The sequence below is a fragment of the Sminthopsis crassicaudata genome, chromosome 1 (assembly GCF_048593235.1).
Source record: "Sminthopsis crassicaudata isolate SCR6 chromosome 1, ASM4859323v1, whole genome shotgun sequence".
NCBI lineage: Eukaryota > Metazoa > Chordata > Mammalia > Dasyuromorphia > Dasyuridae > Sminthopsis > Sminthopsis crassicaudata.
The window spans coordinates 444,933,844-444,950,044 of NC_133617.1; the positions used below are offsets into that span (position 1 = coordinate 444,933,844).

A 16,201-nucleotide genomic window follows, 5' to 3' on the forward strand; every position below is an offset into this window, starting at 1 on the left:
CTGTTTGCAGAGGAAGCTGGTAACCTCCTTGCCCTGAAAGCAGACCCTTCAGGCTTTAAAAAATGAGTAAAAAAATCAAAAGGACAAATGATAGATTCTAAATAGAAAGAGAGCAGGTTCTCAACCCCAAGGAGACTAATAGTAAACAGCTTCCAGACAATAGCACAATTAATGCACTCCTAGAAGAGAGTATTAAAAATCTCAAAAGAGAGTTAGAAGAAAAATGGGGAAAGGAAAGAGAAGCTATGCAAGAGAGTAACAGCATCCTGAAAGGTGAATTGGAAAAGGCAAAGAATTCCCAGGAAGTTCAGGGAAAGAGATTTTGTCAATTGGAAAAGGTAAAGAAATCATAGGAAAGTAGGATTTGTGAATTGGAAAAGATAAAGAATTCCCAAGAAAGTAGGATTTGTGAATTGGAAAAAGAAAATAACTTACTAAAAAAAAAAAAAAATTAGTGAAATGAAAAAAGAAATTCCATAGAGCAAAACAATTCATTTAAAAACTCAATTGGACATATACAAAAAGAAGTAAAAAAAAAAAAAAAAAAAAAGCTAATGAAGAAAATAATTCATTAAAAATCAGAACTGAACAAATTGAAATGAATGATTTATTGAGACATCAAGAATCAGTCAAGCAAAACCAAAAAACTGAAAAATTAGAGAAAAATATTAAATATCTTCTTGGATAAATGACAGATCTGGAAAATAGATCTAGGAAAGATAATCTGAGGATTATTGAACTTTCTGAAAATTATGATGAAAAAAGAGCCTAGATACTATTTTACAGGAAATCATCAAAGAGAACTGCCCAGATGTAATAGAATCAGAAGGTAAAATAGGCATTGAAAGAGTTCGTCGAACACCTCCTGAAAAAGATCCTGAAATAAAAACGCCAAGGAATATTGTGATCAAATTTCAGAACTATTAGATTAAGGAAAAAATATTACAAGCAGTCAGAAAAAAAAAAATCAAATACTGAAGTGCCACACTAAGGATCACTCAAGATCTGGCTGCCTCCACATTAAAGGATGAAAGGGCCTGGAATCTGATATTCCAAAATGGCAAAAGAATTGGGAATGCAGCCAAGAATAAACTATCCAGCTAAGCTGAGCATTTTCTTCCATGGAAGAAGATGGACATTTAATGAAACAGATGAATTCCAATTGTTTCTAAGGAAAAAAACAGATCTAAAAAAAAATTTGATCTCCAACCATAGAACTTAAGAGAAGTAGAAAAAGGTAAAAGGAACTCTTGAGAAATGTATTTCTGTTGTGGATATACATAAAAACTACATGAATAATTTGATTTTACTGATATAAAAAAAGGCACGTAGAAATGGAAAGGGGATAGTGTCAGAAAAAGGGGAGAGGAGGGATAAAAAGACGGCAAAGGAAATCTATCATATCTGAGGGAATTTAGAGAGGGGGAGGAACATTGTGTGAATCTTACTCTCATCAGAGTTGGCTCAAAGAGAAAATAATTAACGTATTTGTTTTACAGAGAATTTTCTCTCACCTCATTAAAAAGGGGGAGAGGAAAAGGGAAAAGGAAAAGAACAATAAGGGAAGGTTACAAGAAAGGAAAAGAGATTCAAAGTAGGGAGGGAGGAATACTAAAGAGGGTGAGGGGTGTGATACAAGCGGGGTACATACGTTTAATACTGGGAAAGAGGGTTGGGAGGGCAAGAAAAAGAAAAGCATAATCTGGGGATAATAAGATGGCAGGAAATACAGAATTAGTAATTTTTATCATAAATGTGAATGAGATGAACTCTCCTATTAAGCAGAGGCAGATAGCAGACTGGATCAAAAGTCAGAACCCTACAATATGTTGTTTATAGGAAACACATTTAAACCAGGGAGATACATACAGAGTAAAGGTAAAAGGCTTGAGCGGAATCTATTATGCTTCAGGTGAAGTAAAAAAAGCAGGGGTAGCCATCCTTATCTCAGAACAAGCAAAAGCAAAAATTGATCTAATTAAAAGAGATAGGAAACTATATCTTGCTAAAGGGTAGCATAGACAATGAAGCAATATCAGTACTAAACATATATGCACCAAGTGTTTTAGCATCTAACTTTCTAAAGGAGAAGTTAAGAGAGTTGCAAGAAGAAATAGACAGCAAAACTATAATAGTGGGAGATTTCAACCTTGCACTCTCAAAATTAGATGAATCCACAAAACAAATTTTTAAAAACCTATACAAAAATTGACCATATATTAGGACATAAAGACCTCAAAATTAAATGCAGGAAGGCAGAAATAGTAAATGCTTTCTTTTCAGATCATGATGCAATAAAAACTACATTCAACAAACAGTTAGGGGTAAATAGACTAAAAAGTAATTGGAAACTACATAATCTCATCTTAAAAAATAATTGGGTGAGACAGCAAATTATAGAAACAATTAATAATTTCACTCAAGATAATGACAATGATGAGACATCACACCAAAATTTGTGAGATGCAGCCAAAGTGGTAATAAGAGGAAATTTTATATCTTTAGAGGCTTACTTGAAGAAAATAGAGAAAGAGAAGATCAATGACTTGGGCTTGCAAATTAAAAAGCTGGAAAAAGACCAAATTAAAAACCCCAATCAAATACTAAACTTGAAATTCCAAAAATTAAAAGGAAAAATTAATAATATTGAAAGTAAAAAATCTATTGAACTAATAAATAAAACTAAGAGTTGGTTTTATGAAAAAGCCAATAAAATAAATAAACGTCTGGTAAATCTGATTAGAAAAAGGAAAGAGGAAAATCAAATTGTTAGTCTTAAAAATGAAAGGGGAGAACTTTCCACCCATGAAGAGGAAATTAGGGAAATAATGAGTTATTTTGCCCAACTTTATGCCATTAAATTTGATAACCTAAGTAAAATGGACTACCTCCAAAAATATAGGCTTCCCAGATTAACAGAGGAGGAAGTAAATTGCTTAAATAGTCCCATTTCAGAAAAAGAAATAGAACAAGCTATTAATCAACACCCTAATAAAAAATCCTCAGGACCAGATGGATTTACATGTGAATTCTACCAAACATTTAAAGAACAATGAGCCCTAAAGCTATATAAACTATTTGAAAAAATAGGGAATGAAGGAGTCCTACAAATTCCTTTTATGACACAGACATGGTACTGATACCTAAACCAGGTAGGTTGAAAACAGAGAAAGAAAATTATAGACCAATCTCACTAATGAATATTGATGCTAAAATCTTCAATAAGATTTTAGCAAAAAGACTACAAAAAATCATCCCCAGGATAATACACCAAAATCAAGTAGAATTTATACCAGGAATGCAGGGCTGGTTCAATATTAGGAAAACTATCAGTGTCATTGACTATATTAATAATCAAATTAATAAAAACCATAGGATCATCTCAATAGATGCAGAAAAAGCATTTGGTAAAATCCAACATCCATTCCTATTAAAAACACTTGAGAGTATAGGAATAAATGGACTTTTCCTTAAAATAATCAGTAGCATCTATCTAAAACCATCAGTAAGCATCATATGCAATGGGAATAAACTGCAGTCATTCCCAATAAGATCAGGAGTGAAACAAGGTTGCCCACTATCACCATTACTATTAAGTATTGTATTAGAAATGCTAGCTTTGGCAATAAGAGTTGAGAAAAAGATTAAATGAATTAGAGTAGGTAATAAGGAAACCAAATTATCACTCTTTGCTGATGATATGATGGTATATTTAGAGAACCCCAGAGATTCTACTAAAAAGCTATTAGAAATAATTCACACCTTTAGCAAAGTTGCAGGATACAAAATAAACCCACATAAGTCATCAGCATTCTTATATATCACAAACAAAATCCAACAGTTAGAGTTACAAGGAGAAATTCCATTTAAAGTAACTACTGATAGTATAAAATATTTAGGAATCTATCTGCCAAATCAGAAACTATATGAGCAAAACTACAAAACACTTTCCACACAAATTAAGTCTGATCTAACCAATTGGAAAAATATTAAATGCTCTTGGATAGGGTGAGCAAATATAATAAAACTCTACCTAAACTAATCTATTTATTTAGCACTATACCAATCAGACTCCCCAAAAATATTTTAATGACCTAGAAAAAATAATAACAAAGTTCATATGGAAAAACAAAAGGTCAAGAATTTCAAGGGAATTAATGAAAAAAAAAAAATCAAATGAAGGTGGCCTAACTGTACCAGATCTAAAAGTATATTATAAAGCAGCAGTCACCAAAACCATTTGTTATTGGCTAAGAAATAAACTACTTGATCAGTGGTATAGATAAGGTTCAAAAGACAAAACAGTCAATAACTTTAATAATCTAGTATTTGACAGACCCAAAGACCCCAGCTTTTGGGATAAGAACTCACTGTTTGACAAAAATTGCTGGGAAAATTGGAAATTAGTATGGCAGAAACTAAGCATTGACCCACACTTAACACCACACACCAAGATAAGGTCAAAATGGGTTCATGATCTAGACATAAAGAATGAGATTACAAATAAATTAGAGGAACATAGGATAGTTTACCTCTCAGACCTGTAGAAGAGGAAGGAATTTATGACCAAAGAACTACAGATCATTATTGATCACAAAATAGAAAATTTTGATTATATCAAATTAAAAAGTTTTTGTAAAAACAAAACTAATGCAGATAAGATTAGAAGGGAAGCAATAATTTGGGAAAACATTTTTACAGTCAAAGGTTCTGATAAAGGCCTCATTTCCAAAATATATAGAGAATTGACTCTAATGTATAAGAAATCAAGCCATTCTCCAATTGATAAATGGTCAAAGGATATGAACAGACAATTCTCAGATGAAGAAATTGAGGCTATTTCTAGCCATATGGAAAGATGCTCGAGGTCATTATTAATCACAGAAATGCAAATTAAAATAACTCTTGAGATACCACTACACACCTGTCAGATTGGCTAGAATGACAGGGAAAGAAAATGCAGAATGTTGGAGAGAATGTGGGAAAACAGGGACACTGATACATTGTTGGTGAAATTATGAATACATCCAGCCATTCTGGACAGCGATTTGGAACTGTGCTCAAAAAGTTATCAAATTGTGTATACCCTTTGGTCCAGCAGTGTTACTACGGGGCTTATTTCCCAAAGAGATCTTAAAGAAGGGAAAGGGACCTGTATGTGCAAGAATGTTTGTGGCAGCCCTCTTTGTAGTGGCCAGAAACTGGAAACTGATTGGATGCCCATCAATTGGAGCATGGCTGAATAAACTGTGGTATATGAATATTGTGGAATATTATTGTTCTGTAAGAAATGACCAACAGAATGATTTCAGAAAGGCCTGGAGAGACTTACATGAATTGATGCTGAGTGAAATGAGCAGGACCAGGAGATCATTATATACTTCAACAACAATACTATGTGATGATCAATTCTGATGGACATGGCCCTCTCCAACAATGAGATGAACCAAATCAGTTCCAATAGAGCAGTAATGAACTGAATCAGTTACATCCAGGGAAAGAACTCTGGGAGATGACTATGAATTTCTACATAGAATTCCCAATCCTTCTATTTTTGTCTGCCTGCATTTTTTATTTCCTTCACAGGCTAATTGTACACTATTTCAAAGTCTGATTCTTTTTATACAGCAAAATAACTGTTTGGACATGTATACATATATTATATTTAATTTATACTTTAACATATGTAACATGTATTGGTCAACCTGCCATCTGGGGAGAGTGGTGTGGGGAAGTAGGGAAAAAATTGGAACAAAAGCCTTGGAAATTGTCAGTGTTATAAAATTACCCATGCATATATCTTGTAAATAAAAAGCTATAATAATAATATAAAAGAATCCCTGAAAGAAATAAAGACTTTAAATAAAGAGCTAAAAAAAAAAAAAAAAAAAAAAAAAAAGAAAAGAAAAGAAAGGAAATTTTCTAGCTCAGGGAGTCTTAATTTCAAGAGGTCTAATTTTATTTATAGCAATCTAAATATTTTTAAGTAAAATTTTAATATAGATCCCAACCCCCCTTAAATCATTCTTTCCAACTTTGAAAGACTTAAGAACTTAAAATAAATGCAATGACTAACTAGGATTTTAGATGATGAAGAATATTCCCAGTAGTTGATAGAAAAATGTTGGATTCTTCAAGCTGCAGAATGAGACATACATTTTTCAACATAGAAGAGACAGGAATTAGTTTTGCTTTACTATGCATATTTGTGGCCAGGGTTTTGTTTTTGTTTTTTCTTTTAAATTGGGAGGGGTGGGGAAAATAAAATGAATGCTTGTTGATTGAAAAAACAAAAAGGAAAAATAATATCTCTTTGAGAGTCTTGAAAGGGATTGAAAAATGAAGGTTGGTAAGTATATTCAGTATACTGGTTTATAGTTTGGTTTTCAATAACTCCTTTGACAAGTGTGGATTGAGTATCAAATAAATAGATAGCACTATAGTTGGCACTAAGTTAGGTGGGGAATGTTGGAAGTTAGGAAGAGAAATTACAAAGGAAATGTAATTAGGCTGACTATTCTTTGAAACTAGAGATAATTTGCTTTTTCCTCATTCCCATAGCCTGGATGAATATTGTTGTAGCTCAGGAAATAATTTCTCCCAGTTTGTCCTGCCAATCATATCTAGGAAGAAGCCTTGGAAGTTCAATTATATAGAGAAGCAAATAATTCTGACCCTTTCTGCCATGTTGATGGTAGATAGTGACTGACTTTCCTAAGCCAGAAGGTAGAAAAAAGAAGCCAGAAGGTAGAAAAACCAAAATACATTTTGGTTTTAGATTCTTGAAGGGATTAAAATATGAATCATGCCTTAGTTCTTATGAGGGGATTCAGAGACTTTTACAAGCTTTGTGAACAAGGACATGGTAATTAATTGCAATTACCATATAGGTAAGGATCTTTGATTTCATGAGGGAATATGAACAGCTTATAGCTTATCTACTACTTAGTTGAAAAGTCCTGAGGAGTAATCTGAGGCACACAAAGCTTAAGTGACTAGTTTAGATTCACATTATTAATGGAAGTTGAGATTGGAATTTTGGCCTTTCTGACAGAGCCCAGAACTCTGCCCACTACTCCTTTGTTGGTTAAAATCCATCTACCAATGTAGCTCAATGTTTGCTTTGCAATCTGTAGTCTTAGAGAATTGCTTTTTGGTAGAAAGTATCAACCACTTTGGTAGAAGTATCAACTACTAACCAAGAATGGCTCAGACCAGATCAAAAATTAATTGGGGGGGGGGGCATGCAGCTAGATGGAGCAGTGAATAAAGTGCCAACCCTGAAGTCAGGAGGACCTGAGTTCAAATCCAGCCTCAGACACTTAATACTTCTTAACTGTATGACCCTGGGCAAGTCAATTAATCCCAAATGCCTCAGGAAAAAAAAAATTAATTGGGAAATATTTAGTAAAATAAACAAAAATTTAATAAAATATAGATGGTATTGATAAGCGATTTTCTAAGTCAGTATGTATCTCAGAGAGGTTCTAATATGCAATTTGGTGGCTTTTATTTCTTTTTGAGCATGAGAGCAATGGCTTAAGGTGCTAAGAAGTTCAATATCGTTGGCAGTGTCAAGTAGCTAATACATATGAGAAACGAAGCAAGATTTGGAAACAAGGCTACCTGAGGCCATTAGGAAGGATGCGTGTTTGTTAGTTCATAGGATACTAAAATCAACCTGCTGGTGAGTTTTTTTTTTTTTGTTTATTTAATTTATTTTATTTTATAATTATAACTTTTTTTTTTTGACAGTACATATGGATGGGTAATTTTTTACAACATTATCCCTTGCACTTACTTCTGTTCAGATTTTTTCCCTTCCTCCCCCAACCCCCTCCCCCAGATGGCAGGCAGTCTTATACATGTTAAATATATTACAATATATTCTAGATACAATATATGTGTGTAGAACCGAATTTCTTGTTGCACAGGAAGAATTGGATTCAGAAGGTAAAAATAACAGTTTACACTCATTTCCCAGTGTTCCTTTTCTGGATGTAGCTGATTCTGTCCATCATTGATCAATTGGAATTGGATTAGCTCTTCTCTATGTTGAAGATGTCCACTTCCATCAGAATACATCCTCATACAGTATCATTGTTGAAGTGTATAATGATCTTCTGGTTCTGCTCGTTTCACTTAGCATCAGTTGATGTAAGTCCCTCCAAGCCTCTTTGTATTTCTCCTGTTGGTCATTTCTTATAGAACAATAATATTCCATAACATTCATATACCATAATTTACCCAACCATTCTCCAATTGATGGACATCCATTCATCTTCCAGCTTCTAGCAACTATGAAAAGGGCTACCACAAACATTTTGGCACATACCCTTTCCCTTCTTTAGTATTTCCTTGGGATATAAGCCCAGTAGTAGTATGGCTTGGTCAAAGGGTATGCACATTTTGATAACTTTTTGGGCATAATTCCAGATTGCTCTCCAGAATGGTTGGATTCTTTCACAACTCCACCAACAATGCATCAGTGTCCCAGTTTTCCCACAGCCCCTCCAACATTCATCGTTATTTGTTCCTGTCATCTTAGCCAATCTGACAGATGTGTAATGATATCTCAGAGTTGTCTTAATTGGCATTTCTCTGATCAATAGTGATTTGGAACACTTTCATATGAGTGGAAATAGTTTTAATTTCATCATCTGAAAATTGTCTGTTCATATCCTTTGACCATTTATCAATTGGAGAATGGCTTGATTTCTTATAAATTAAAGTCAATTCTCTGTATATTTTGGAGATGAGGCCTTTATCAGAACCTTTAACTGTAAAAATGTTTTCCCAATTTGTTACTTCCCTTCTAATCTTGTTTGCATTAGTTTTGTTTGTACAAAAGCTTTTTAATTTGGTGTAATCAAAATGTTCTTTTTTGTGATCAATAATGGTCTCTATTTCTCCCTTGGACACAAACTCCTTCCTCCTCCACAAGTCTGAGAGGTAAACCATCCCATGTTCCTTCAATTTATTTATGATTTCATTTTTTATGCCTAAATCTTGGACCCATTTTGATCTAATCTTAGTATGTGGTGTTAAATGTGGGTCCATGCCTCTGCTGGTGAGTTTTGATATGTGTGGCATAAAGATGTAAATGGCAACCTCTTATTTCTCTTTCTCTCTGCTTTTGTCTCTCTTCCCTTTCTTTCTCTTATCCTGAATTTTTGTTTTTGTCTAACTCTGTTTCTCTCCCTTACCTTTCCCTCACTTAGCTATATCATTCTCTTCCTCTCTTCATTATCTTTTTTGCTTTATAATCCTATCTCCTCTTATGAGATTCAACATGCAATGAATGGATGCCAAAATAATCTCTATCATATTATAATTTGTCAATATTTGAGTTTAGAACTTCAGGAATTTTTCATGTAATGAATGGCTGTGAATTTCTCCTACCCTGCCTCTGCTATATTATATGTCCATCCAGTGTTGTCTTCTCTAGTCCAGTCTACCCACTTTAGCCCAGTGTTTCCTCAGCTGCTCTACTTTTCTCCTTCTGGAAAGAGAAGACAAACAAAAGGAGGCATGTTCTAGCTGCCTGCCTAAGGAAATTTAAAACATGACATGAATCTTCTCAGAAACATACAGCCTCACAATGATTTCTAATTTGTAAGATCTAATGGGATTTTCTCAGTCTTCACACTTCTTGACATTACTGCAGTGTTTGATATTATTAAAGACCTCTTTCCCTTGATACCATTCTCTCTTTAGGTTTGTGTGACATTTTACACTCTCCTGGTTCTCCTCCCACCTGACTGCTACTTATCAATCTTCTTGGCAGACTTTCTTTCATATCATTCTTGATAACAATGGAGATCTCACAGGGCTCAATCTGAGCCTTCATCTCTTCTCCCTCTATTGTTTTACTTGGTGATCTCAAAAGCTCCCATAGATTCAATTATTGTCTCTAATCTGATGATTTTCAGATTTGTTATTCAGTCTGACTTTCCCCTAACCTCTAAGATTCAAATCTCAAAGTGGGTGTCAGAATCAATATATCCAAAACTGAATTTTATCTTTGCTCCATTATTCCTTCTCCCTTTAGAATTCCTCTATTACTGAAGACATTACTATCCTTCCAGTTATCTGAGTGTAAAACTTAGTGTTATTCTCTATTCCTCACTCTCTCACCTCCCATATATAGTCTCATCTATCAATTTTACCTTCCTAATATTTCTCATATGTCTCTCCTTACTCCCCTTGACAATTGCCATCAATCACATAAATATTTAAACTCAGCTACAGAGAGCACAACTCTGTTGGGCTAGCCATACTGTTTGAATGCCAAAAAGACTATTATATGGAGAACTCACCCAAGATGGTAAAAAAAAAAAAAAGAAATATAAGGACACTTTGAATGTCTCTCATAAGAATATTAGCATTGATTGTATGACATGAGAAACACTGGCACAGGACTATCCAGCATTTCATGCCCTCATCAGAGAGGAGGCTGTGCTCTATGAGCAAAGTAGACTTAAATTAGCTCAGAAGAAATGTGAGAAGCACACAATTAGAGAAGCCACCCCAAATGTTCATGGGGACTATTTGTGTCCAACCTGTGGCAGAGAATTCTGAGCTTATATTGGTCTGATCAGCCACAGTTGGATACACTAACTTGAATCTGACATAATGATATCATTTTGGTCCTTTTCAAGAGTGAAGGACAACCTAATCACTTCATGCCTGCATTATTGCAATAATCTGCTGGTTGGTACCTTAAATCTCTCCTTACTGGTGAATCTTAACTGTCAAACTGATCTTCCTAAAGAACAGGTCTGAGAATGTTACTCCAGTAGCTTTCTATTTCTTTCAAGATCAAATATAAAATTTTTTTTAGCATTCAAAGCCTTTCATAACCTGCCTCATTCCTAGCTTTTCATTCTTCTTATATTTCATCTCTCTCCACATACTCAGTAATTCAAGTGATGTTTCATTGCTATTTCACTCACAAGGGTTTCCATCTCCTATCTTTGCATTTTCACTGCCTCTCCCTCATACCTAGAATTCTTTCCCTCCTTATTTCTAGCTGCTAGCTTCTCTGACTTTCTTCAAGTCATAGCTAAACCCATATTTTCTACAAAAAATCTTTCTACATGTTCATGCTATAGTGCCTTCCCTCTGATTATCTCCAGTTTATCCTGGGATTTCTTATTTGAACTGATGATGAATGTTGTCTCCTCCATCAGACTTGTAAACTCCCTCAAGAAAGGGTCTTTGTGTTTCCTCAACACTTAACACAATATATAGCACATCATAGGCACTTAATAAATGCTTGTTGAACTGACAGAATGACATTTATATCAACCAGTACTTAAGTAAAGAAAAAGCAGATCATCCCACTCAGAAACCAAAAGATTTTACTGTGTTAGATTCAAGAAAAAAAGATTTGAAAATGTTAATTAGAATTTTTTGGCATAAAAAAGACTCAGTTTTTTTTTTTTAAGGAGAACCATATCATCACAAAAATATACACATTTCATCATAAGCTAACATTGTAAATTTTGTACTCCATGAGCCACTTCTTGATTGAGTTTAAGTGTGATAAGTGTGGCACACGCACATGCGTGTGTGTGTGTATGTGTGTGTGTGTATGTGTGTGTGTGTGAGAGAGAGAGAGAAAACAGAGACAGACAAAAGAGAGAGAGAATATCAATGAAGATCTTTTTTTGTTATTAGATATTTACTTAACAAAAACATTTTTGAAAATTTAAAAAAAAAAAAAAGGTTTTGGTAATGAATCAAATAATGTGGGCCCCTTGGTCTCACAGTGTCTATACAAAACTGTTTTCAGTACTGTCAATGGCAGCAAATCCACCGCTTCTTAGCCTCTTCTACAACTCATTCCGGCTATATAATGTACTTTTTTTTTTTTAATAATGTACTTTTAAAATGTAGTATATTATAAATACCTAACTTTAAAATTTGGTCATGTTTGATATAGAACTGTTCTGTTGTAAAACACAGAGCACATTCATTTGTAGCTCTTTATCATTGATGGATGGCAAAAGAAAATGTGTTTGTCTTGAGTTGTGGTTCTATAAATATAGAGCTGTGGGTATGGAGTCAGGTGGAAAAAATTAAAACTATTTAACAATATTTAGTAATAAATATTGATGTTTCCTAGATTCTGTTTCACTAAAAATTGTGCCCCAGAATAAAAGGGGGAAAAAAGTCCTTAGCACAACCCATACTAAGTTTCAAACATAACAAAATGTGTCAAAGTGGAATGCTGAATCTCCACATCCAACATTCCAGTTTATTACATTTTATGTCTGTATACATGCATATACAAGCAGACAGTCCCCCAACTTGCAAAGAGATTCTGTTCCAAATGCTAATTTATGTCTCTTTTGGGAAATTTGGAACAAAGTTTCCCATAGAAAACATATAATAATTAGTGGCTTGATTCCCAGACTAGCTTACAAAAGCCTATTTAACCCATAATATTAGAATCTTAGTATTAAAAGTATGTTGGAGTTTATCCTGTGTTCTATTCCCCTTATTTCATTATTTTCGATTTTTATTTTAAAAATATTTTAAATAAAATAAAAAATTTTTAAAAAATTCTAATTCTGGGTTTCCCTATCTCTTCCAGGCTAGAAAGACAGAGACCAGTCACAGCTCAAATCCACTCTGATCTGTAGGGAGTTTTGACCTCCTCCATTTCTCACATGAATTGGTTCTCCTCTCTTCAGGCAACCTCATGGCATGCATTTCTATATTAATCACTATATTAATGCCAAACAGTGCAAAGTCCTGATGGACATAGTCCCCTTTAGCTTCTTGAGTTCTAAAGCTCCAAAAGCCTCAGTCTCCCTAATAACAGGGATTATAGGCAAATGTTCCTCTGTGTTATAGATAAGGAAATTCAGGCCATGAAAACTGAATGATGTATCCCAAGTTATCTCATTAATTGCAGAATGTGCAGTAGAACATAGGTCTTCCAACATCTAGTTCAGCTCTCCAGTATTAATACAACTATTTTACCACTAGTGTTTATTAAATACTACAACAGCATACTATAGCAAACAAATAGGCCTTGAGGCCAGAAAAACCTGGGTTCAAGTCTTCCTTCTGAAATACATTGGTTGTGTGACCTTGAGCATATTATTTTTTTCTAGCTCTAAGCAGACTTTAATATTGTTGATCACTATTTCCTCTAGCTACTCTCTTTTCTCTAGATTGTCATGATCTACCTCTCTCTTGATTCTCTCCTTCTATTTGCCTCCATAGTCCCTCTTCTGAATCTTCATCTGGATTATGCCTTGGGAATCTCTCCAAGGCTCTTGGTCTTAGTGCTTCTTCTCTCTTGATGCTGTCTGATTGTGATCTCATTGGGCTCCATAGGCTTAAATATCCTCTCAATAAACTTGGTCCCCAGAAAAGAAAAACCAAGAAAAAGCCAATTTCTGATATAGAGATAACAAAACTTGACAACTTAAGGTGGGGGGTGAAAGAATGAAGAATTTAGGATGATACCTAGGTCATAAACCTAGGTGACAGATTGGATATGAGGAGAAAATGAAAAAAGGAGCAAAAAATGATGAAAAGTTTGTGTGACTAGGAGAATGGTGATGCCCTTGAAAATAATAGGAAAGCTGGAAAGGAGGAAGAGTTTTGTGGAAAAGATAACAAATTCTGTTTTTGACATATTGACTTTGGGACAACTAAGAGACAGCCATATTGAGCTGTTAAAAAAGGCAAGCTGGTATGTATTGAAGTATTGTAGCATAGTTGTGTTGAAGGCCTGAAGTAGTTGTAGTGAAGTACTGAAGATAAGGAGAGAGAAAGAGAAGTTATGTTGTTTCTATCTTTGAAATATATGTCTCTCTCTCTCTCTCTCTCTCTCTCTCTCTCTCTCTCTCTCTCTCTCTCTCTCTCTCTCTCTCTCTCTCTTTTTTTTTTTTTTTGGAGGCTGGGGTTAAGTGACTTGCCCAGGGTCACACAGCTAGGAAGTGTTAAGTGTCTGAGACCAGATTTGAACTGGGGTCCTCCTGAATTCAGGGCTGGTGATCTATCCACTGTCCTTTCTCTCTTAACACAATCACAGACTAGTATAGGTCCTTCTCACCTTGTGCCTGATCTATTCCAGTAGCCTGCCTAGCTCTCCACACTCCAGGTTATCTTCTGTCAGATTGCTGTCCCTAAAGCACAGACATAATCAAATCATCACCTGTAGAACAGATTATAATGGCTTCCTATTGCCTCTGGGATCAATTAGAAAATCCTTTGGCCTTTAAAACCTTTTGTACCCTAGCTTCTTTACCAAAATGTGATACCAGACATGATTCGAAAACATCCTGTTGCCAAAGATGTGCTTGACACAGGATTGTCACAAACCTTCAATTTATAGCAATATCTGCAAAGTTCAATAAAGCAAAGCATAACTAAAAAAAGGTATGTCTGTATAGTATATTAGACATTGAGAGAGTCACTACATATGTAGTGACTCAATTATGAGACTATATCATTAAAGAAAAGCTAGTAAATCTGTTTCACTTAACATCTCTAAATATAAATTATCTAAAAATATTTGGGTGGATGATTGAGTTGGATTTGATTTCTGAAGGCTGATTTCCCATCCGTGATTTTTTGGTGTTTTATGAGGTGATATTCCATGTACTCTATCATCATAGTTTTTAATAGTTTGAAAATGAGATTGGATTCTAAATAAGAGCTGCTTTTAACTTTCAGATAACTATGTTTTGTAAAGAGATCAAATGTTTTCTGGCTGAGGTGGTTTCTAGGTTCTTTTGGTCTTGTGAGAGTGGTAACTATTTTGTGTTTATTAAACATCTCCAAGAACTACAAATAATCAGTGCCTCTTAATTTATTTCCCATTTTTCAGAATCAAAATCAGTTTGAATAAATCAGGCTAAATCTGTAGTAATTTTATTGAGTGTCATCTTCTCATTTTTATCTTTCTGATTTTGAACTTTGTTATAATCAGTTGATAATCTGACCACAAAAATGTTGGTAGCCAGTCATTTCTTGTCTATTAATTTTCTGTAATGTTAGGAGAAGGGTTTTTTTGATTAAAAAAAAAAAAAATCCAGCATGATTTCATTAAAAACAAGTAATATGGGGCAGCTAGGAGGCGCAGTGGATAGAGCACCAGCCCTGAATTCAGGAGGACCCCAGTTCAAATCTGGTCTCAGACACTTAACACTTCCTAGCTGTGTGACCCTGGGCAAGTCACTTAAACCCAGCCTCAGAAAACAACAACAACAACCAAAAAAAACAAGAAATACTAGTACCAACTTCCATTTCCTTTTGTGATCAGGTAAGGCAAAGAAGTTATGGGGTTGGGGCATAATATAATACACATATTTTCAAACATAGCCAATGTGTTTATTTTTTCATCTACTATGCATATATGTATAAGAAAGGGTTGCTATCAGAGGTAGGGAGAAGTGTTGCTTATACAGAATGATAGACATTTTCTTTTAAAGAGCATTAAAATATTTCCAAAAAAAAAAAATACTCAGCAACAGAAAGAAGCACAGAAGGGTCTAGCACTCTTTCCAATGTACCGCCTAATGCTTCCAATTAACCAAAGGATTCTAGATTTAAAGCTAGAGATGACAGTACAGAACATTTAGTTGCCCTCATTTTATAGCTTAAGAAATAGAGCTAGAGAGGTTAAATAACTTGTCCTCATCACAACTAGTAAATAGCAGAATTGGGGTTTGAACTTAGGTCAACTGAATAAAAAAGGAATTAAGTAAAAGGAACAATCATGGAATATTCCTGAATCTCTAATGATGGATTAAAATTCACATATTTGTATGTATTGTATTGTATTCACATGAATTGTAAGTATATGCCTACATATATTGTATGTGTAGGGTGGGATCTCTAAATCTCCTTTGGGAGGGAGAGTAGATATGAGGGGAGGACATTCTTTCCCTATATTTTCACAAACCAGCTATTTCTAAAGATAACTTAACTTGGTTATGCCTATTTTTGCATATGTATCTTTATATTCATAGAGCACAATTGGCCTGAGGCTATTATCCTGTAAACATAAAATAGCATAATCACTAACTGGAATCCTGTTTTTGGTTCTAGTTGAAAGGATAGTAATTTGTTGTCATGTGTTCTATTACCTGAGGCTGGGACCCATTTAAGAAGCAAGTATACAAGTTGAATATATATATATTGTAAGGGTCCATTAGAGAGGCCAGGCAAGAGC

The 16,201-nt window shown here is 34.4% G+C and overlaps 1 protein-coding gene across 1 annotated transcript in view; it reads right to left on the minus strand.

The window, feature by feature from the left end:
- TMC1 (transmembrane channel like 1) overlaps positions 1 to 16,201 on the minus strand; it is a 182,458-nt gene that overhangs the window by 130,904 nt on the left and 35,353 nt on the right. The window lies entirely within an intron of this gene.